Genomic DNA, 23,697 nt, shown 5'->3' with positions numbered 1-23,697 from the left:
ATCTGCAATTCAAATAAACAAGACAAAGGACAAGATGATAAACAGAGGCACAGTTAAGTGAAGTGATTTGCCCAAAGTTGAAGAGCAGGTCAGTGGCTGAGCTGGAAATAAACCCATTATTCTACATGCCAACCCAGTGCTCTATCCACTAGACAATGCTGCCTCTCACATTTTCTTCATGAGAAGAAGGGTAATATTTTCAAAAATGCCTAAGTGACTTAGGAGTCTAATTCCAATTTTCAACTGGAATGTACTCCTAAGTACATAAGTCACTTTTGAAAATTGGACTTAGGGCTTGTGAACATGGCAAGTTACTGAGCAGGAAGCCCAAGTCTGAATCTGGATTTGGGTCCAAATCAGCTTTTCACACAGTAATGTCCTGTGTGGACGCTGCTTAAGCTGCACTCCGGGACTTTCAGTGCAATATAGCAGAATCTGTGTGTGATGTTACTGCACGGCAAGCTGGTGCACTGTAGAGTCACACCTTGACTTGCCAAACAGTAACTCACCATGTAGACAAGCATTTAGACTCTGAGTCACTTAGGAGCTTTTGAAAATTTTACCCCAAGGGTAGTATGAGTTTGATACCATTTTCTATTGCAGGGATTGGCAACCTTTGGCATGCAGCCCACCAGGGAAAGCCTCTGGCAGGCCGGGCCGGTTTGTTTAACTGCAGCCTCGGCAGGTTCAGCTGATTGCAGCTCCCACTGCCCACTGTTCGCCGTCCCAGGCCAATGCGGGCAGTGGAAAGGACAGCCAGCACATCCCTTGGCCCATGCCGCTTCCCGCATTGGCCTGGAATGGCGAACCACGGCCAATGGGAGCTGCGATCAGCCGAACATGCGGATGCTGCAGGTAAACAAAAACCAGCCCAGCCTGCCAGTGGCTTTCGCTGGTGGGCCGCAGGCCAAACATTGCCAATCCCTGCTCTATTGAGAAGTGATGGGAGACTATATGCTGACTTTGCAAAGGGAAATGAATCCAGTAGTCTATGGTGTCTTTTCCATTTCTAGCAACTACGCTCTTCTGATATCACTGTGACACAGAGGCCTGTTGTTGGTTTAGCACTCTGTGTCAGCAACTCCTATCAGGCCTGACAAACTCATTGCTCCTAACACATTACTGTCATAGTATTTATCTATAACGAGTGTCTTGTAAGGTATCAGATGAAAGCAAGTAACACACTGGTCGTTAATATCAATGTGAAACGTGTACTAGCACTATGTGAGAATTACGGATACTTACTGATATTATGCTCTAAAATCTGTAACCAAACAAAGGGAGAAATAGGTTTGCTCCCAGACAAGAGGGAAGGTAATTATTTCCCTGCCACTAATGTAAATTAAGGATTGTGAAATCAACACAAAGGAAGCCCCACTGTCATGTAAGTCAACAGGAAAACCCAGGTTGACAGAGTGATGTGAAATCAGCATGAGAGGCCAAGGCTACCGGGAATTATTTTGTCTCTGGGGGTCAAATCAATGAGTTTGGGGGAAATATAAGGGGAAGCAAAAAGACATTTTGTTATCCATTTAACTGAGGAACATTCCTGGTAGAGGGGAATGATTCATGAAAAATCTGGATCGTGGTTTAACTGAAAACTCCAAAAGGACTCTGTGGTGAGAAACAGTTTTAGTCAAAGGATTGTAGCTTGTTAAGTTAAGCTTTAGTCACTAGCACGCATGTTATCCTTTTGTTTTATTTGTAAGCATTTTCTGTTTCTATTATCTTTCCTTAGTATCACTTAAATCTCTGGTCTTTGTTAATAAACTTATTCTTGATGTTACTGTGAATTCTTCTCAGTGCTGTAATATTAAAGTGTGACTCCTCAGCAGAGCTGGTGTGTATGCTGCCTCATTAGGGAAAGCAGACTTGGTAATTTCTGTTACTGTCCAGTGCCAGGGGCTGGACACTGCAGTGGAAATCCCTATCAGTGGGTTTGGGGGTCTATGGTGCATCAAATGTTAACTGCAAGGCAAAGTAAAGACTGACAGAGCTTTGGATGAGATTGTTTGGATGGCTAACAGACCCAGGCTGACAAGAAGCTGACACCTAGTTAAGCTACAGCAAGTCTCTTTTTTGCTAAGACAGAGCGGGTAACAAGGTCACTCACAGTCCTGTGTGACCCAAGAAAGCATCACGGTCACTTCACAGACAGCTAGAGAAACACTGGATATGAATTTCCAAAGTGTCTAAGGCTCTTAAAAGCCTAAGTCCCATTTTCAAAAGTGCATGAGTCAGTTAAGCCATGATTACACTAGGAAAAAGGAGTGTTTTTAGCCTCAGGACCCCAAGTTCTATTGATTTTCTATGGGACTTTGGCTCCTAATCAGTCAGGTGCTTTTGAAAATTTTACCCGCTCTCAAGGATAAGGTCCTAGCTGAGGATCTGGTCTTAAGTTTTACTCTACAGGATGAATGTCTCTGCGCTAATGTCAGAATTCAGAAGCAGGCAATGTCAAAACTGGGATTTAGGGAGGATTTATAGTACAGAAAGTAGATCTGGACTTGTGCTACATTAGAGCAAGTGTGATTGTTATAGAGTTAGTTAAAGTCTCTGTTCTTAACTCCTTATTTAATTCAGCTGTTAAACCTGATGCTACACTAGAGTGCGAAAGGATCTCCTTTTATGGCTTTTTTTCCTTAAACATAGATAGTGTTTTAATATTGGGTTCATTTCATTTTTGTTATTGTATTTAGAGAAGCTTATTGCAATTTTATTGCTATTATATAACCCTATTCTCCTTGTGATTATTTTACAGGGCACTAGAGAGTTGGTCGTAGATGCTATGTTATTATAGGTACCAGGTGGTAGAATTAGGTTGGACAGAAATGGCGCTCTCTTGTCAATTATCCTCTGAAATATCTGTGAGTTAGCCTGTATGGTGGGGCTGACCTCAGTGTCTCTGCTGCCCAGGGAGAGATTGCATTATACCACTACGTAAGGGGACAGAGATTAAAAAGCTTTCAGTAGTGCATTTTCACTGGCTAGATGAGCCACATCCCCAAATAAGGCCCCCCATATCACTAGTCACTTTCTTAAAATCTTGGCCAAACTAACTTGCCCAAACTCACCCAGGCAATCTGTGATGGAGCAAGGCATTGAACCCCCTCTCCCAAATGGTAGGCCCCTGCAACTGCATCTTCCCTGTCATGGCTCCCAAGAAGATTCTACAGCAGCCCCGGGGTTTACAGTCAGTGGAATTACACCAGTATAAAAAACAGTAATTAAGAGCAGAATCAGATAAGAACAGCCATCTAGCCCAGTGTCCTGTCTTCCGACAGTGGCCAATGCCAGGTGCCCCAGAGGGAATGAACAGAACAGGGAATCATCAAGTGATCCAGCCCCTGTCGCCCATTCCCAGCTTCTGGCAAACAGAGGCTAGGGACACCATCTCTGCCCATCCTGACGAATAGCCATTGTTGGACCTATCCTCCATGAATTTATCTAGTTCTTTTTTGAATCCATAGTGTCCCCTGAAAGTTTACTGTTTGCTCAAGTACAGGAACAGATGTGACAGCAGATTTCTGAAAGAGCTCAGCTACTCTTTGGACATCTAAATATGGACTGGATTTTCAGAAGTGTTCAGGACATAATGTGTTGAGCTCTTTTGAAAATCTTTCCTTTTACAAAAATGTTCACCCCAGTCCCTTCTTTGGCACCTAAATAAGTGGCATTGACTTCATTGGGAGTGAAGGGGCTCTGAAAGCAAGCAGTTTATGATTCCAGCCTGCATATTGATTTGAAGCAAATTGAACTTTTTATTTGAACAGAGGTTCATGGAAAAGGTTTGCCTAATTCTAGTGTGGACTAGTTAAAAGTTAAATCTGAGTATTGGTCTTTTGGCAGGAAAAATCCATATAAACAAAATCCCAGTTGCATTAGTTCACTTCAGAAGTGTGTTAGCTAATTCATTCCTATGTCAGTGGGAAATTTGGAAGTTACCTTAGATTTCTACCTCCCTTTTAATAAACATATTAAAATACCAATATAATAGCTTTTTATATCATAATAAAAATATATGGAGGATTAAATCCTGCTTAACACTTACTGATTTGGAAGCTGGTTTGCATGGTTTTCTCACATCCAGATTGGCTCACGCTCAGCGTGCCACTTGGCCGGAAATTTTTATTACAAGGAATTGAACTTGGTCCAGAATGTGGCAGGAGGAAAGACCTTTGGCATCAATTGTCACAAAGCTTTTTGACCAATCCTGAAATATCTACAGGGTCTCTCTCCACTTTCAGTCAGAATTGGTTTGGAAATTGGCTTTTGGACCAACAAGAACTAGGACATGGTATTAGTTAAAGCTGAACTGGAAGTCTTGTACACAAACTTTTGGCCAATAGGTTTTTGCAGTTATACTCCTCAGCCGTGAATTGCTCTGCCTCTTCTTATTATCAGCATTATGAGGTACTTTTCCCATAAATCCCCCAAAATAATTTAAAAAAAACCCTTTTCTTTCCCAAAAGTGTTTGACTGTGTTTGGAACTGTATTGTCCAGGCCGAATTGTTTTCAAGACTTCGAATATTGACTGTTGTAAAGGGCTTTGAAATCACAGCTGTGAAAGTTACTGTATGGATACAGTAATTGATTGATTGACTCACAGTGTCATTTCCTTAGTTGGCTTATAGTTCTACTTTATCCCTTCAACCAATCAAATGTATATTTCCAAAGTGCTTTTACATTCAAGCACCCGAGGCATTCTTCAAAACTAATATAACATCCAGTGCAAGAACCAATAATGTTCTTGAAAGGTAAATCCCATGATTATTACACTCATCGTTCCTTCAAGGCATACGTTCTAAACAACAAAGAGCTAAAATAATTCCCATTGCTTTGGTGGGAGCCAGTGAAACTCAGCAGGGACTGTATTTTCATACATCTTTGCACAATGAGGATTGGAGCCTCTGGGTGGGACCATAATACTAAACAATAATAACGGGACTACAGAGCTGGGAGATGGAGTTAATACAATGCAAGATTCAGACCTGAGTAAATCCTGTAGTTGTTGACCTGCTGAAATTCTGTATCAACTGCAGACACTGAAGAGGACAAGCTGCAAAATCTGCAAGTAACTACAGTAGTCAGGTTAGGAATTGAGATTAATATGAGGGACAGACTGAGATTTCTGAAACCAGCTTAGAAAGGAGAGATCTCTGTCTGGCTAGATTCCTGAGGTGTTTGGAAGATACCTTAATTACATGATAATACGGGTGCAAAGAAAGCTTAGAAGCCACAATGATTCTGAGGTCACAAACATTATTGGAAGGATAAAAAGAAATCCCACTGCCGGAAAACCTGAGACCTCCGCAACAGGGGAGCCAATCCATAGCCGCTCAGTTTTTGTCTCTGTTAAGTTTAAGAGCATTTGAAGATATCTGAAACTGAGGAATGTAAAGACAATTATGCAAAACACTCAGCTTCTTCCTAGAACCTTCAGAGACCGCTGGGTAAAGCAGAGTATCACATGCAATGAATACATATAGCCCAGGCAAAAGAGGAGACTGAACAGTGTTACGCACTGCAAAATGATGAGACGCCCGTATTGCAGAACAAGGCTCAGAAATGGCCTTATAATTCTCTCTTCCTTCCCAGGCTTCTTGTACCTGGGAATGTCATCCTTAAAAAGAAACTTTTCAACTCAAGAGTCAGACAACAACCCTGAAGCAAATATTCCAAGAGAGAGACTATGCTCAGATACTATAGTGATGAGCACAGGATAAACTGATGAAAAGAAACATTCCATAATCATTGCATATACCGGTGAGGGGATCATACATTAAAGATAGTAAACAATTGAAGGACATATGGGAAAAGTCCAGATTGCCCTATTAAACAATGTCAAAGTTATTTAAGTAGTTTGAAGGGGTGGAATCAAAGAAGTGGCAGCTCTGCACAGAAAGAGCAAGCATAAGCCTTGCTTTGAGAGAGAATAATAATTCCTAGCTCTTTTCCTCAGTAGATCTCAAAGCACTTTCCAAAGAAGGTCAGCATCATTATCCCTGTTTTTAACAGAGGATGTCATTGAGGCACAGGAAGGTGAACTGACTTCCCCAAAGTTTTCAGCCAAGCTAAGAATAGAACCCAGGTCTCCTGACTCCCACTTGACTGATTTACCCACTAGGTTACACAGCTAGTCTGGTGTAGCAGATAGTGCGCTAGGCTGGGGATCAGCAGAGCTGGATTTTAGTCCCAGCTTTTCCACCGACCTGCTGTGTGACCTGGGGCAAATCACGTCACTTCTCTGGGCCTGGATTTCTCTCCCCAGCCTTTTGCTGTCTTGCTCCCTTGAATAGTAAATTCTTTATGGCAGGGATGGTCTCATGCTGTGTGTCTTTACAGTGACTAGCACAATAAGGCCTCCAATACCAGTTAATGCCACGAGGCACCAGTGTAATACAGGACATGGCAAAGGATAATTTTTGTAACAACTTTACAATGACATCCTGACACAAACTGCAACATAACACTCAAAAAGAGTGTGGGTGGGATTCTGAAAAGAGCAGAACTTCAATTGAAATTCAAGTGGATTTGGGTGCCTAACTCCCTTAGGCACCCTTGATAATCCCCAGATGTACAATACAGAACTGAGTAGCCTAGAACGGTTTCAGAGCATTTTCTCTCCCCGATTAATTTTTTTAACCCACAGCTACCCAAAGGGAAATGTAAGGACAAGATATAAACAAGAGAGTCATAAAATGTGTCCATTCCAAGATGCCCCTCTCCCCTGTAACTACAGGGTGAAGACACTGCAGGTTTTTATTTGCTAGTGAACTCCAACAACAAGCAATTTTCTCCCTTCTTATAAGAAAGGTGGAGATGCACACAGCGAGTATGAATGTGTGTCTCAGGCATTTAAAATGATGTATATGCAAACTAGGAACAACCTTTGGGCTCCTGTCAGGTTTCCAGCGCATCCCACAGTGGCATAAAGTTTGGACACAATCACTGTTTTAACTTGAGGCCCTACATGCAGGGCATAGATCCTGCAAGATGCTGACTGCAGTGCTGAGCAACCTGAGATCCCTTTGACTTCAATAGGCAATGAGGGCTCTCAGCAGCTCACAGAAGGCGTTCAGCGCCTCGCTGGATCAGGCTAGCCATACATCAAAGTTCACCGGGCACGTAGGAGCTTCTGAGGCAAATCGCAGGATATGTGTGGAGAGAGAGAGAGAGAGAAAGAGAGAGAGAGAGAGAGAGCAGTGCCCTCCCTCACGGGGTCTGCAATCATTTAGTGGATTATTTAACGTTGTGGAATGCAGCGAGGCTAGAGAGCATGGCTTACACCTTTCTGTGCAATTAAAGCACAGGACAGAAATCTCTGACAGGCCTCAAAGCCATTCACACCAGTGAACACAGCAAATTTTGGGGTTCCCTTCAGAAGCCTGAAGAACAGACCTGTTGAGGGAATGAATGTGATGTGCTGAGGTGGAGCTCATCCGAATGCGCCGCATAGCGAGCTGTGCTGAACTTAAAGGCGAAAGCCCCCCGCCTCCCCCACCAACCGCTGAAATAGGATTAGCTGGCCTCCTAAAGGAATAAATCTGTTGCTTTCATTCCTCTCCAGCAGTGCACACAATGAAAGTCTTGATAAATGAATGTGTTATAAACTTCCTACAAGAACCGCTGACTATACATCAAAGTTATGCACTTCAACCACCCCAGTCTCCGTGGGGGAAATGTGTTTGGGACGGAACATGATCCTTTGCTGCCTGGAGCCAGCAGGGGCTGGGAGTGCTTCCGAAGCAGAGTTCTCAGCCCTGGGGGGTGACGGTGGTGGGGCGAGAACACCTGACTTGGGCTGACTCTAGAGTAGCACTGAGACAAGAAGCTGTGTCCAGCCCTCCTTGCTCACATGCTTTCTACCAGAGGTAGGGATAGACCCAATGTAGAGATCCTATAGGTTGGTTCTGAGGGTGGGGCAACTGGAAAATCCAATCGCTGCAAAGGCTGCGAGTTTACAGAATCGAGCGCCATACTCAGAAATGAGATTCTGCCGAGGCTCACAGATGGCAACGTGCCCATGAAGTCACCAGCAACAGTCCCATGAGTGAGGCTGGCAGGATGGGGCCCTGTCATGATTCCCAGAGATCTGTATGACTGGGTTGGGGAAGGACACACCAGTTTGTTTTCTATGGAACAGGAGCTTTTGCCCACCTCTCTCTCCTGGAGAGAGGCTGAAATCCAAACCCCATACTACGACCAGCAAAAGTCTCTAAAAAATCCTCAATGCACAGAAATGAATGGGGAGGAGCTGTTGGTGAGAGCACTCACTAAGTCTCTCCTCCTTGGCAACCCCTGAATGAGGTCTTCTGAACAGCAGGCGCCGATGGACCATCCCATCTTAGCAGAATGAAGACTCTGCTAAGGGTCACGAACAAGGTCAGCTCCCAGACTACTGCACTGGGCAACACAGCATGGGGAGGAGGTGACCAGCCCTCTGTGGAGAAAGAAGTGGTTCGGGACTATTTAGAAAAGCTGGACGAGCACAAGTCCATGGGCCCAGATGCGCTGCATCCGAGAGTGCTAAAGGAGTTGGCAAATGTGATTGCAGAGCCATTGGCCATTATCTTTGAAAACTCATGGCGGAAGTCCTGGACGACTGGAAAAAGGCTAATGTAGTGCCCATCTTTAAAAAAGGGGAGAAGGAGGATCCTGAGAATTACAGGCCAGTCAGCCTCACCTCAGTCCCTGGAAAAATCATGGAGCAGGTCCTCAAGGAATCAATTCTGAAGCACCTAGAGGAGAGGAAAGTGATCAGGAACAGTCAGCATGGATTCACCAAGGGCAAGTCATGCCTGACTAATCTAATTGCCTTCTATGACGAGATAACTGGCTCTGTGGATGAGGGGAAAGCGGTGGACGTGTTGTTCCTTGACTTTAGCAAAGCTTTTGACGCGGTATCCCACAGTATTCTTGCCAGCAAGTTAAAGAAGTATGGGCTGGATGAATGGACTATAAGATGGATAGAAAGCTGGCTAGATTGTCGGGCTCAACGGGTAGTGATCAATGGCTCCATGTCTAGCTGGCAACCGGTATCAAGTGGAGTGCCCCAAGGGTCGGTCCTGGGGCCGGTTTTGTTCAATATCTCCATAAATGATCTGGAGGATGGTGTGGATTGCACCCTCAGCAAGTTTGCAGATGAGACTAAACTGGGAGGAGAGGTAGATATGCTGGAGGGTAGGGATAGGATACAGAGGGCCCTAGACAAATTAGAGGATTGGGCCAAAAGAAGTCTGCTGAGGTTCAACAAGGACAAGTGCAGAGTTCTGCACTTAGGACGGAAGAATCCCATGCACCGCTATAGACAAGGGACCCAATGGCTCGGCAGCAGTTCTGTGGAAAAGGACCTAAGGGTTACAGTGGACAAGAAGCTTGATATGAGTCAACCGTGTGCCCTTGTTGCCAAGAAGGCCAATGGCATTTTGGGATGTATACGTAGGGGCATTGCCAGCAGATCGAGGGACGTGATCGTTCCCCTCTATTCAACACTGGTGAGGCCTCATCTGGAGTACTGTGTCCAGTTTTGGGCCCCACACTACAAGAAGGATGTGGAAAAATTGGAAAGAGTCAAGAAAAATGATTAGGGGACTGGAATACATGACTTATGAGGAGAGGCTGAGGGAACTGGGATTGTTCAGTCTGCGGAAGAGAAGAATGAGGGGGGATTTGATAGCTGCTTTCAATTACCTGAAAGGGGGTTCCAAAGAGGATGGATCTAGACTGTTCTCAGTGGTAGCTGATGACAGAACAAGGAATAATGGTCTCAAGTTGCAGTGGGGGCGGTTTAGGTTGGATATGAGGAAAAACTTTTTCACTAGGAGGGCGGTGAAACACTGGAATGCGTTACCTAGGGAGGTGGTGGAATCTCCTTCCTTAGATATTTTTAAGGTCAGGCTTGACAAAGCCCTGGCTGGGATGATTTAGTTGGGGATTGGTCCTGCTTTGAGCCGGGGGTTGGACTAGATGACCTCCTGAAGTCCCTTCCAACCCTGATAGTCTATGATTCTATGAAGGGGATGCAGGGAGGGGAAATCAAGACTCAAAACAAGGGTAAGGGTTAAAAAATAGGCTTTAAAAATGAACCGAGCAAACATTTGGCAGGATATTTTGCCTTTCTTTGGTGACTCTGGGACTGCAAGTGTGGGTGGAGGGGGAGTTCAAGGCTTGAGAGATCTTTTCCCAGCCAAGTGTCTGAGAGGCAGCGTCAGTGAATGCAGTTTTCTTTGGTGCTCGTGACAGCGAGGGATTTACAATGCTGGCTAGGACCAGCAAGTGTTGTGCAAGCATCTTCCGGTCAGCTCTGCCAATGCACCTCAAGCCGGACAAGTGATGGACTGGCTCCCAAATACTCTGGGGTTGGTGGCACATCCAAATATATTTTTTAATAGGATCTGAATCCTTGAGGCCCTGATTCCACATCATCCTCTTTCCCACAAATACCCTTGGCTGCCCAGTTTTTGTGTTTCCCTCATGGATGGAAAGACAGCCTGGCTTTCTGCCACCCCTCCCTTCTTATTTCTGAATTCTCTTTGGAAGCCTCCTCTTCCCCTTCTGGCACCAGGAATCTGAACCAAGAGGCTATCTCCTCCTGTCAGCTCACTGATCATATCCTAGTGGGATCAGACATCCCCACTCTCTTGAGCTGGTGCAATAGGGTCGGGTAGCCCCTTTTCTGAATCATACTGATGATTCTCTTTCTGAAACTCTCTGTGGCCAGGGCTGTGAAATTCCCAACACTCCTCTAATCCTCTCTTCTCCTTTCCTTTAGAAGCATCATCATCATCATTTCTATTGTGGTACCATCCAGAGGCCTCCTTCAAGATCAGGACCTTGTTGTGCTAGACACTGTCCAAAACCACAAATTCACTGCCCCAGCCCCACAGAGCTTACTGTCTAAAACCCCTGCGAGGGAGTTGTGCTCCTTTTAGTCAAACCTCAAAATATGTATTCTGTGCATTTGTTGTTATTTTAGGTGCCCATGGATCCAGTTCAACTACCCTTCACCTGGTTCATCCCCCGCAATTTTCCTACTGTGATCTCTGTAGCTAGCGTAGAATTTTCCTATTTAACTAGAAGACAGGACAGGCTGCATCTCAGGCCTCCTGCCTTTGGTCAAGTGGGAGATAATCAAGAGGGAAGATTATCAAAGGCACACAAAGTGGTTAGGCACCCAGCTCCCATGTAAAGTCTCGCAATAGCCCCACGCCTGCCTTTTATGTGGCTGTTTCATTACATTTTTCTTTCTCAGAAAGTTCTTCTTGGGTTCTTTCACTGCTCTCTCTCCTTTTTTCTTCAATTTATGTTCACACCCTTGATACCACTAAGCTCAGACTTGTTACTTGGCTTCCTATTCATACGCTTTCCCTATTTCTCATCTCCCCGCCCCGTGCTTCTCAAATGTCCTTCAGTTCAAGGAACGGCTCTATTTTAGAGCCAAATTCACCTACCTTCCACACAAGTCGGGTGTCAGATCAATTTTACTGCAGAAAATTATGTTCCTCAGAAACAGAAGAATCATGGGTCCCAGGACAGAGAGACATTTACACTAAAGGAAGGTCTGCCACCCAATGGGAAATCTTCTGCATAGATAACCTTTCATATATTCCTCGTTTTGGCCTTAGAAAATTTAGGAGCATGCTGCCTGCAGAAAAGCTCCAAGATGATAAATTCATGTAATCTAGGAAATTTATAATGCACTGGATCAAATGTCTTGCACTGAACTGGCGGAGTGCAGATACTTTACATTGGGGGTAGAGAAAGAGGGAAAGGGAAAAGGGCAAATGAATAAGCCCTCGCCTTCCCAAGGGGGTAACATAAAGGGTACGTCTACACTGCAGTCAACCTGCGCTAGCTTTAACCTAGCTAGCACAGCTAAAAATGGCAGTGAAGATGAAGGAACACAGGTTTCAGCAGAGGCTGTACAAGTCCGCCTGGAACCCCGACTACATGACTTACATTGCTAGCCTGTGTCAGGCTCCAGGCCATCATGGCTTCACTGCTACATTCAGCCATGCTAGCTAGGTTAAAGCTAGCACAAGTTTGCCTACCCGAGCAGCAATCACACCTCCAACTGCAGTGCAGTCATACCCAAAAGCTGCAGTGACTCACTGGATTAGTCAAGGTGATGTCACATCCAGATTAATTTGCAGAAAGAGCTTTAAAGGTACATCATGTGCCTGCCAAGATTTTCCTTATAGCAAGATGTCGTTACCAGAGCTGGAGACATTGTGAATGTGCTGAAGCATGCCAGAAACTGAACCCTGAATCAGTGATGCACGTGAACACACTTCAAAAGTAAGCCCCTTCGATCACTGACGACCAACGTGTGTCATAGCCTGCAATTCAGGAGGAGCTAGCTTTGACTGCTGATATACTGTGTTGAGTCTAAGCTTCAAAAATGCAATAGCACCATTCAAGGCATGAATAGAATTATTCATTGTCAGAAAAATATGGCACGCTCACCATGTACTCAGAAGCCCCATGTCTATCCAACTTCTTATTTAGCCCTTCTCCTGTTGAAAACTGACTTAAGAGCCAGACCAACTTTCCAAGTGCTCAACAAACTACAATCAGAGCCAGATTTTCAAAAGAACTCAGCACTAGAGTGGTTCAGAAAATAGAATTTCTGTCCCGTGGGAAATCCTGATATTTCAACATTGGGTTTTGCCCCATAATGGGATGAAACACAAATACTGAAAATTTCAGAAAAGTTCCCCAAAATGTTGATCGGGAAATGCCTATATGAAAAAACAAAGCCAAACAAGACATTTCTGATCAAAACAAATGTTTTATTTATAATTGTCCTATTTAAAAAAATCAGAGCATTTTGTAAAAAATGATCATTTTTTCCCCCTTCCAAAAATTTTGATTTCAATTAAATCCCATATTTTGGCAGGAAACATTTTGTGTTCAATCAGCTCTGCTCATCTCCATCTAAATAATGGCCACATTTTCAAAAGTGTTCAGGTCCTACCAGTTCCTAGGATTGCATTTTCAAAAGAGCTCTAGAAAAACTGATTCAAGATACCAATATTTGGTGACAATCTGTTCCTCCATGTTTTCCAGCTCTTTCACAACTTGCTTTCAAGAATGGAAAAGAATGTATCCAGGAGGTTGAGCGACTGCAGGTATTGGTTCCTCCATATGCACGTACAACCCAGTAATCTTCTATTCAGCCCAGACCTTGAAATAAGAAAGCAGAGCTCTGGACAAGCATATTGATCAGGATTCCTGTAACTATCCCTTTGAAACACAAATCAACTTTTTTTTTTTTTTTTTTTTAAGATCTCAGTATGTGCTGTGGTTCCTTTGCAATGTGTACTATCTAAATCCAATCCAACATCTTGGCAGTAGAACAGCTAAGCAGACATCCTCCTGAGCCAGCTATAATGTAAAGGATCACCCAGTATGTTTCCCCTTTGAATTTACAGTAATAATTGTTTTCAGCTTTCCCCACTGTTGGGAGAGCTGTTCTGGATCCATGGGCAGAGATATTCCTACCCACAGGTACTGTGACAACTCCACTTTGGGCGCGAGTGTTTTGTAAAGGGTGTTGTCCAGGACATTCGCAAATATGTCCGATTCCACAGTGAATGATGCTGTGACACTCTTGCTGGCATATAGCTAAGGTTAAAGCCTGTCTTCATCCCTGCTGCTGCTATGGTTGGACTCTCAGCCTTTAGACTCCAAGCCTGATTCTGTTCTCACTGACACTGGTTTGCATTACCAACAAGATGCTCTGGTCTGTCCATGTTCAGATCAAGATTAGGAGGGGTGGAGACAAAGGTGGCTTTATGCCACCTCTGAAGCGCCCGTGGGTCCTGAGGCCTGTCACTGGATTGCTCCCTGGCATAGATTATTAGTGCTCTGATCTTTCCCAGCTTCTAACAGTCCCTGCCCAGATTTTTTCTAGCAACCAGGAATCAATGGTGGGGTAAGAGGGAGCGTATCCTGACCATGCCTCCATCACTGGGGAACAGGGGAAGGAAGCTACAGTAGCTCTCCACCATCTAAGGGTCCCCCTTCCAAGAGGAGGATACAGTGGGAGCTGGATTCACCAACGTTAGGGCCACTCTGCACTGGAGGTACTTGTGCAAAGTGACCCTAACTGACCAGGGAATCAGGGTTGAGGGGTAACTCCAAGGAAGTCAAGGTACGATTGGTAGAGAGCAGAATCAGGCCAATGACTGTTATTGGATGTTTGTGACCTTTGGTCAACGGAAATTTTTCCTGTGAACAAGTACTTGTGAATTTAATTACACTAATAATAGCCGCTGGAGAGTGTATCTCCATTGCCTTGCACCTGGGGCTGGAACCACAGCTCCACCAAGACTGCTGAGCAATGCACCAATGGTGTTAAGCAGTTTAAAGGGCCAGAAGAGATTTTCTTGGGCATGGCAGAATCTGCAGATGGCACAGGGCTAGAGTAGTAAGGGCTCCCAGGCCATTCTGTCATCCCCCAGGTGCAGGGTTTCTGACTGGGGGAAAGGGGAACGGCCAGGACATCTATGTCCTAGTGCTGCTTGGCTGCCACATGGCAGTTTAGGGAGATGTCACAACATAGATCAGCCTTCTGCTCTGGACCTACTTGGTTCTGTGGCAAAAAGCCACCTTTGCACACACCCCTCACGAGCTGTGAAGGGTGGAAGAAGGGCTGGAGTCCAGGATCTGGCCTCTTGTGTCATTTACACCTGTGTGAATGGAGTGCAATGCACTATCACCAGCATCAAGTGAAAAAACTCTGATGTAGCATTTTTACACTTGCTTTGAGCAGGGCTAGGTGACAATTTGAGGCAGTGGAGAACCAGGCTTTGTAGGTTTTCTTTTTCCTTCTTTCTACATGTGCAATATAGTAACTCTCATCCCGGCTAGAAGGCGAGTCCCATGAGGTACCTCGGCGGGGAGGGGGACACAGGGGAAGAATACAAAGCACAAACAATACAGACTGGACCCATTCCATTTTCCTTTTGCTTCCTCGAAAGCCTCAGTTCCTTCTTCTGTCCACACTCATTTCACATCCTCTCGTAACAATGCAGACACTGAATAAAGTCAGAAAGATTCTGCCATAATAGTGTCATGTTGCCAAAAATGATCTCAGCTTTGAAACAGTTTGGGGTACATCCATTTTCTAAGTGGTCTTCTCAGTTAAAATGGGACTGTCCTCTCCTACATCCATCCTATGCTCTGATTGTGGAAGAAAGCATAAGTTTCCTTATTAAGCCTAAATCCATATTTTTGGCATTTTTCCTCCAGGATTCCCAGAGTTTCTTCAGTCTTCCTCCCCATCTCTCTCACTAGGTCTGCCAAATAACAAACACCACCATTTAACTCTGTTGCACTTGGAATATTATACCATGCCTATTGTTTATATTACAGTAAGACCTACTGGCCTCAACTGAGATTAGGACCCCATTGCGCTTGGTGCTGTACAACCATCTAGTAAGAGACAGTCCCTGCCCCAAACAGCTTCGGCCGAGATCCTCAAAGATAGTTAGGAACCTAAATATCTTTGAGGATCTGGGCCTTACACCACACGAAAGGTAGGAGAAATGAAATATTATCTTCCAGGCCCTGTGGAATTTGCCACTGAGTTCGAACTGTGCTTCCAGACTCTCAGCTTTCATTGAAAAAAAAAAAAAAAAGAAAGAAAAAATTTGCTAGCACCTGTGGTTGCAAAGACACCCTTGAAAATGTAGTAAACTGATGCAGTCCCATCCGCCTGAGCCTGCAGACAGCTTAAAACAACAGCTGTGAGCTGTCCCATTCATCTCACCCAGGCCTCAGGTCACGTGTGGTTCTGCAGCGGCTGAGCTCTCCATTTTGCTGCAGCCAGGTGGATCCATATTTGTTTTTTTGTCTCCCTGCCCTGCTGAGACCTACCTGCAGCTGCCTCTTTCTCTCCTGATGTCCCCGCACCATAGAGAAATTAACTGTGCACCATGCACGGTTCCATGAGCCAGGCAGCAGAGGGAGCCAGAAGCACAGGGAGTTTAGGAGATGAACAGCTGAAGCTGTCTACAAACTTCCTTCTTTCCAGATGCACATGGGGAAAAGAGACCCTGACCAACACCAACTGGACAACATTGTGGGAACCCAGGCCTGGGGAGTGTGAGGGAGCTGAGTCAGCTGGAGAGCCCGGAGGAAAACTCCTCCATAGATAATGACATTGCTGAAGTATAGGTCAACGCGCACCTTCATCTACGAGCTAAAGCGACGTGTTTGTGGGGAAGATGGGAATGAAGGACATTTTCTGGAGAGAGACTGAAGTAATCTTGCTGTAGAGTTTAGGGTTTGTGCCACAGAATATATGGAACGCTGATGAATATCTCCACACTACAAAAGGGAAACTGAGGCACAGAGCAATCATGTGACTTGCCCAAGGTCACACAGGAAGTCAGTGACAGAGCCAAATACAGAATCCCCCTTTTTCCTGTCCCAGACCTAGTGCCTTAACCACAAGATCATCCTTCCTCTCCAACATGTACTGTGTTGTAGGTTTAACCTTTCACTCCCCGAATGGTCTTTCATGTATGTTCAAAGCCAAGACAGGCTCATGCTGCATAACTCAGACCTGTGTTCAGTTCTGGATTTGAAACACCCTTAGAGGTCAAGGTTGTTTGGAGCTGGGCTTCCAGTTCAGGCTCAAATCTATTTCTCAGTGATGAAGGCCCAGATCCTCAAAAGGTATGTAGGCACCTAACTACCTTTGAAGTCAGTGGGAGTTAGTCACCAAAATACTTGGAGGCTGTGAGCTGCAGTATTTCAAACTCTGACGCTAACGCCACCTGCTGGCATGCTTGAGACAGATCTAGTTTGGGGAACTTCACCTCTTCTGGGAGCAGCACAATAAAGCTTGTGGCTTTGGAATTGGATAGTGATCCATATTCAGCTGGGAATTTATGGTGACTTTATGGTTCCCACAAGCGCTTCACTGCCATCGTATTTTGGAAGGCATACAATTACTGCAGCTCATTTGCTGAGTTCAGTTGACTCTATTTTTTGCAGTTCTTCTAAATGCTTTTTTATAGATTTCTGGGGTCTCTGCAGAATATAACATGGCTCAGACCTTAGGACATGTTGCTGTTGCATTTTCGGCCACATGCAACTTTTATACATTTCACTTTTCATTTTCCTAATAGATCCATCCCAAAGGGTCAGACCCATCCATGGTGTAACCCCAATGGTATCACACCAAGGGGGAATATGACCTGATATTCACAGTGCTCCAATGCAAACAGTTTCTTTAGCCAATATCTGCAAACTAATGAAGGCCCCTTTCCCTTCAGTGGCAATGAACTGTACGGTACAAAGCAAAAACCTTTGCAATTTACAAGTGACTCACAAGTACATTAATTCTGTTAACTCCCCAACTCTCTCTGTCTTTATTTTTTACATTATATCAGATTCTCTCACTTTACACTGGAAAAAGGTCTACATTTCTGCACAAATCACAAGCTCTACACTTCCTGTATCATGTCCCTTCCTTTGCATTGGCCTATGGGATATCTTTACATGAGCCCAGAGGTCCTCAAACGTTAGTAACCCGAGGACCCCTATTTTGATTTAAAATTTTGCCACGGACCCTCAAGGCCCCCGCTCAGCCCTGGGCCCCGCCCCCACTCCACCCCTTCCTCCGAGGCCCCACCCCCGCCCCAATGTTGAATAGAGGGGAATGATCACGTCCCTCGATCTGCTGGCAATGCCCCTATGTATACATCCCAAAATGCCACTGGCCTTCTTGGCAACAAGGGCACACTGTTGACTCATATCCAGCTTCTTGTCCACTGTAACCCCTTAGTCCTTTTCTGCATTCGGTCCCTAGTCTGTAGCAGCGCATGGGATTCTTCCGTCCTAAGTGCAGGACTCTGCACTTGTCCTTGTTGAACCTCATCAGATTTCTTTTGGCCCAATCCTCTAATTTGTCTAGGGCCCTCTGTATCCTATCCCTACCCTCCAGCGTATCTACCTCTCCTCCCAGTTTAGTCTCATCTGCAAACTTGCTGAGGGTGCAATCCACACCATCCTCCAGATCATTAATGAAGATATTGAACAAAACCGGCCCCAGGACCGACCCTTGGGGCACTCCACTTGATACCGGCTACCAACTAGACACGGAGCCATTGATCACTATGCGTTGAGCCCGACAATCTAGCCAACTTTCTATCCATCTTATAGTCCATTCATCCAGCCCATACTTCTTTAACTTGCTGACAAGAATACTGTGGGATACCGCATCAAAAGCTTTGCTAAAGTCAAGGAACAACACGTCCACCGCTTTCCCCTCATCCAGAGAGCCAGTTATCTCGTCATAGAAGGCAATTAGATTAGTCAGGCATGACTTGCCCTTGGTGAATCCATGCTGACTGTTCCTGATCACTTTCCTCTCCTCTAGGTGCTTCAGAATTGATTCCTTGAGGACCTGCTCCATGATTTTTCCAGGGACTGAGGTGAGGCTGACTGGCCTGTAATTCCCAGGATCCTCCTTCTTCCCTTTTTTAAAGATGGGCACTACATTAGCTTTTTTCCAGTCGTCGGGGACTTCCCCCGATCGCCATGAGTTTTCAAAGAGAAATTGAGGGGTAACACGTTACAAGGACATATGCACACAACAGACTTTGAATGTTACCAACGGGAGCCAGAAAATCTTTCTGGAGGTGCCTTTCCCCTCAAAGGAAGGAGCTGCAGCTGTGTGGAGGCAGGAGACAGAGCAGATTGTGATGCAGAGGGAGTGGCCAGCGATTGAGAGACCCAGGAAACTGGGAATGGGAGAGTGTCAAGGCTGCTCATGTGTGTGTGTGTGTGTGAGAGAGAGACAGGAAGAGGGAGATGTTTGGGGGCCAGTGGAAGCAGTGAAAAGAAATCACAGACATTTAAAGGCAACAGAGGGACATAATGGGGGGAAAGGGATAGACATCATCTTCTGGTTAGAGGCCCTCATTTCAGCAGTCTGATGCCACATCAGTCTGTCTAAGGTAGTGGTTCTCAGCCAGGGGTCCAAGGCCCCCGGGGGGTGGGGCCTGCGAACAGGTTTCAAGGGCTCCTCCAAGTGTGGCTGGCATTAGACTCGCTAGGGCCTAGGGCAGAAAGCTGAAGCCCCGCCGTGCAGGACTGCACCCCGGGGCCCTGAGTTCCAGCACCCAGGGCTGAAGCTGAAGCCTGAGCAACTTAGCTTCACAGTGCCCCTTGTGGCATGGGGCCCTGGGCAATGGCCCTCCTTCCCACCCCTTAACATTGACCTTAGCTTTTATATGGAGAAAAGCAGTTGTGGTAGCACAGGTGGGCCGTGGAGTTTTTATAGCCTGTTGTGGGGTGCGGGGGCCTCAGAAAGAAAAAGGTTGAGAGCCCCTGGTCTCCGGTACTTTATATGTTCCCCATCAATACAGAATCTGAGTGCCTCAGGGAGATGAATGCATTAATTCTAACAGCACCCCTGTGAGATAGGTTATTCCTCTGATCCCCATTGTATTGATGGGAATCTGAGTCACAGAGAGACTAAGGCCCAGATCCTCAGAGGTATTTGACTTCCTATTGATGTCAATGGAAGTTAGGAGCCTAAATATCTTTGAGACTCTCAGCCTAAGTGACTTATCTAGGGTCACACAGGATATCTGTGGCAGAGAAGGGACTTTAATGAAGGTCTCCAGCATCCCAGTCCACAACCTTAAACACAAAACCAATCCTTCCTCTCATTAGGGCACTGACAGGTTGAGAGGTATCGTACTCTACATTAACCCTGGTTCGCTGTCAAGTGTATCAGGATCAATCCACTACAGGATACAACCTAGATCCGGACCTCATCATTTGGGAGACAGGTACAGAATTTGGTCCTAGACCCATGGAAATCTCCTGTTACAAAACCCAAAACCTCATGAAACACAACTGGGTTTAGGGTTTGGTTAAAACTTGAACTTCAGTCCAGATCCACTGAAAAGGTAGCTGATGGTCACAAAGCTTTTGGGTGGCGATAGGATGGTCTTATGGGTAAAGCACCGAACTGCTACGCAGGAAACTTAGGTTGTTTCCAGCTCTGCCATCAATGTCCTGCTTGACCTTGTAAAACCTGTAATTACTCTGTGTCTCTATGCCCTGTCTGCAAGATGAGAGTAATGATAGTCTTGTCTATTCAGTTCATAAACTCTCCGGGAGAAAAGTTTTCTCTTATGTGCATATACAATGCCTAGAACAATGAGGCTCCAATCTCTGGTAAGGTTTCAAGGTACTACACCACTAACAATAACAATGATGCATGTGATCCTAGACCCACTCTGGGGCCATTTTGAAACCAGGTGACACACTGTGGTATCCAGTCAACATCACTTTGGGTTTTCTGTGCTGATTCTAACCTGAAATCCAGAGCAAAACCCAAGGCCTGGGAACCCTCTGGAAAAGGATAGACTACATGGACTACAACCAAAATGGGCAGTTGGGGGTGAATCAAAACCAATCAGACAATGTTGCATGCACAAATCCTCATGAACCAAACCTGCTGAGTCTTGCCCAACTCCATCTGGCTTTATCCGATTCACCCTGTTATGTATTTGTAGTAAGGGATAGCACGTTCACGGAGGACAAAAACAAAATAGGAAGACTGAATCTAAAAGAGGCTGCTCACGACCCACCCTGCATTAAAACAGCCAGTGTGAATATGCTAACGATAATATACAGTCTGCCAAAATCAATTATTTTAAATATATTTCTTGTGCACTGTTATTTATGAGAAGGAAAAATTGCCCCTCATCTTTAGGCTACAGAGAGTCCATACCTTCCTCTCCAGCCTCCACGGCTTATTATTGGCAGGCATGGGTTTGGAAAGCCACACTTCCCTATGTATTCTGAGCCCCTCCACCCCCATTTTCCACTCTGGATGGGTGTGTGGCATGGGGAGACGCACAGCAGTCAAATGCTGGCAGCTCCCTGTGGCTTTTGCAGTACACTCCTACACTTGGGATAATCTAATTACACAGAGCAAAAAAACTCACCCAACCATACATTTTTCCTCAGGATTCTGCTGCCACCAGCTACTTTTACTCCTCATTGAAATAGAGTCCCCCTCTTTTTTTTTTTCCACGTCGTTAAAAATTTATTATTTAGACTGATGATGACATCATCTGGAGAGGGACCAGGGCTGTGGTCATTGGGGCCTCTTTCTGCATTACAGAGAGACAGTTTCTTCTCTCTCCCTTTGCAGTTCATTAATTTTTAAACGGGGCTTTGCTTTAAATATATACATCTCAATGCTTTCAGCTGATGAGTCAGAGGAGGTGTCTTTCTGCCAGGCCTCATGCCAGCATTCCAGGCTTCCTGACAAAATGGGCATGCACCGTCTGCTCTGCAGCCCTTTCTGAAAACCTCCTTCAACAATGGAGGGTGATTTGTTAGGATAATCTCGGTACATCTCACTAAATCAACTCCCTGCCATTGCAGGGGCCTCAGTCATTGGTGCACCTTAGTTCTTTCTGTTCTCTGCCTGCAGCATACAATAATGTAGTTTCCTGAAGTCTGGAATACTTTGGTCTAATTCTGGTTATTGGGCCCAGCCTGGGGGTAGCTGGGTGGTGTTTAGTGGCCTTTGGTCGGACTAGAGGATGTGGTGATCGCTTCCGGCCTTAAACTCTATGACTCTGTGTCTCTGTGAACAGATCAAGTGGAAAAAAAACAAACAAAAAAACCCAACAACTTCCGCAGCATATACAGCTTTGCACACTGAAGGGTCCCAAAACACTTTGGAAACCAACGGCCAAATCCTGCTTAGAGCTGAGAGCTCATTGATTTCAAGGGATGATTTGCCTAAGTAAAGTGACCAGGATTTGGTCCATACCTGAGGAAGGTGAGTCGAATTAGACCCTATAGACGTATGATTAAGGTTGGGAGCCTAAGGGAGTTAGGCACCCACTGTCCAATAAATTCCACTGGAATTTGGGGGCCTCCCTCCGTTAGTCCCCTTTGACAGTCCAAGCCTTAAACTTCAGTTGCTAAGAATGAAGGGAGGTCACTGGTAAAATGCAGATCATAGGGCTTGGAAATTAATTGTACTCTCTCTCCCTGATGGCTGCCAGAGAAAAACGGACCATGCCATGAGGAAATCATAAACCACACTGTGTTTTTAAGGTTATCGCCCCTTGAAGTCTGCGTGTACCCTCATGAGGGCTGCCATTTCCCCACTAAGTATCCACCGGCACCAGGCCTCTGCCTTCTCGGTACAGATCCTAGGTAGTAATAAAACAAATGTTGATCACTATTATTTACTAGTGGTATTACAGAGTACCCAATGTGGACCAGGCTCCCATTGTTCTGGGCACCAAGTCCAAGGGCAGGGGGAATAAAATGTATCTTCCCAGGAGGAGAAAAACAAATAACTTCCTCAGTTGTGTTTATTTCTTCATCCTTTAGCATTGGACAATACACAGCATCTCAGGAACGGTTTCTTTTATTTAAGTCAATATCTAACTGTCTGCTATTGCCCTCTGATGCAATCAATATTTGCTGTTCTTTAGTACACCTACACATGTGCCTGCATGCACACACATGAACTGGCAGATACAGCACAGAAATGCAGCCACCTCTGGAGTGAAACACAGCAGCTGTTTAACTCTCTACACCAGAGTTAATTAGGCTTTGAAATTAGGCTTTGGCCAGAGCTTGCTCGCATCATCTGGGCTTATCTCACAAAGCAATTCCAGCCACTGCAGCGACCTTGGTCACTGCTGCACCTTGGTCCTTCCTATTCTGTGCCTGTAGCACGGAACAATTTAGTCTCCTGAGGGTTGTGATACAGTCTAATCCAGGTTATTGGGCTCAATACAGGAGTAACTGGGTAGGGTTTAGTAGCCTGTGATGTGCAGGTCAGTCTTGATGATCTGGTGGTCTCTTCTGGCCAGTGGTCCCTTCTGGCTTTAAACTCTATGACTCTAAAAGGCATTCTTCACCTACTCTTGTGAGAAGTGCCATGCATTCTTTAACGATCAGAAGCAGCCATGGCCTCAGTTTTAGATTTCATCCCAGCACCACATCTGCCCTCAGAACCTTGCTGGGCCGCTGGTTCAGTCCTGACGGAGCACGAAGAGTGCTGCCTATTACATCATCTCCATCGACTTCTTCCTGAAGTGCCTGGGTTGTCACTGAATCCTCTACATCCAAATACCCAGGAGACCCAAATCTTCCTACCTTAGGAGACCTCACAGGATCACAGCTCCTGGGAGTCTACAGCAGGGGTGGCCAAACCACGGCTTGTGAGCCACATGTGGCTCTTTACAGTTAAAGTGCAGCTTGTGGAGCACCGCATGTCCCCCCTCCCATCCTCTGCTTGCCAGACTGGGTGGGGGGAGCTCAGGACTTCTGCCCTGTGGTGGGGCTAAGGGATTCTGCCCAGCAGGGACAGGGGGGTCTAGCAGTTTCAGCCCGGTGGGACATATATGCTGGTGCTGGGGGCTTCAGCAGTAAGTTTGGCCACCTTGATATATAGATTCAGACTTAGGAACAGGAATGCGATAGTCTCTTTTTTTTTTCTTTGTCAGAACGCTAGTGGAAAACAAAGGCTGTTGGAGTTTATACACATAAACCACAGTCTAGCTTATAGATAACATGAGAGAAGACTCTGAAGGGGTCAGATGTATAAACTGATTAAAATACTGGTTCATGCTGTCTTTCTGTTGTTGTTGTACTCAGTGGTCCAGTAATATATTTCAACAAAA

The 23,697-nt window shown here is 45.4% G+C and overlaps 1 long non-coding RNA gene across 1 annotated transcript in view; it reads right to left on the bottom strand.

Moving 5' to 3' along the window:
• The window catches only part of LOC122463141, a 73,069-nt gene that overhangs the window by 24,757 nt on the left and 24,615 nt on the right, over nucleotides 1–23,697 (bottom strand). The window lies entirely within an intron of this gene.

Source organism: Chelonia mydas, chromosome 16 (genome assembly GCF_015237465.2).
Source record: "Chelonia mydas isolate rCheMyd1 chromosome 16, rCheMyd1.pri.v2, whole genome shotgun sequence".
NCBI classification, from domain to species: domain Eukaryota; kingdom Metazoa; phylum Chordata; order Testudines; family Cheloniidae; genus Chelonia; species Chelonia mydas.
This window is presented reverse-complemented; position numbering and strand designations above follow the sequence as displayed.